General features: G+C 43.5%; 1 non-coding gene across 1 annotated transcript; it reads left to right on the top strand.

Annotated features, from left to right (window-relative positions):
* The first annotated feature begins 203 nt into the window (after positions 1 to 203).
* LOC114672066 (small nucleolar RNA U3) lies at positions 204 to 418 on the top strand. The gene has a single exon (XR_003722256.1). It is a non-coding gene; the product is annotated as a small nucleolar RNA U3 (small nucleolar RNA).

Here is a 418-nt window from a genome sequence, read left to right as displayed (position 1 = left end):
AGAAAGAAAAACACAAAGTTCTGGGATTACAAGTGTGAGCCATCTCGCCTGACCTGTTTATAATCCTGATGGCTGTTGCCCAAATTGCCCTCCACAGTGATTTTACAATTTACATAACCCCCCACCTGGAGTGAACGAGAAGCCTTACTCTCCCCAACACGATGTTTTATAAGACTTTAATTTTTAAAAAAACACTTCAGTTGAAGACTTTACTTTCAGGGATCATTTGTATAGAAGTTCTAGAAGAAACTAGAGAAGTTTCTCTGCGCAGGTAGAGCACCGGAAACCACCAGGAGGAGGCACGTTCTCTCCTGAACGTGAAGCTGGTCTTGGTGTTACTTTGCAATTGCCATTTGGCATTGATGGGCGTTCATTTCCCTCCAACAAAGTAAGACGGAGAAGATGCAGCCTGAGTGGT

This window comes from Macaca mulatta, chromosome 13 (genome assembly GCF_049350105.2).
Source record: "Macaca mulatta isolate MMU2019108-1 chromosome 13, T2T-MMU8v2.0, whole genome shotgun sequence".
NCBI lineage: Eukaryota > Metazoa > Chordata > Mammalia > Primates > Cercopithecidae > Macaca > Macaca mulatta.
This window is presented reverse-complemented; position numbering and strand designations above follow the sequence as displayed.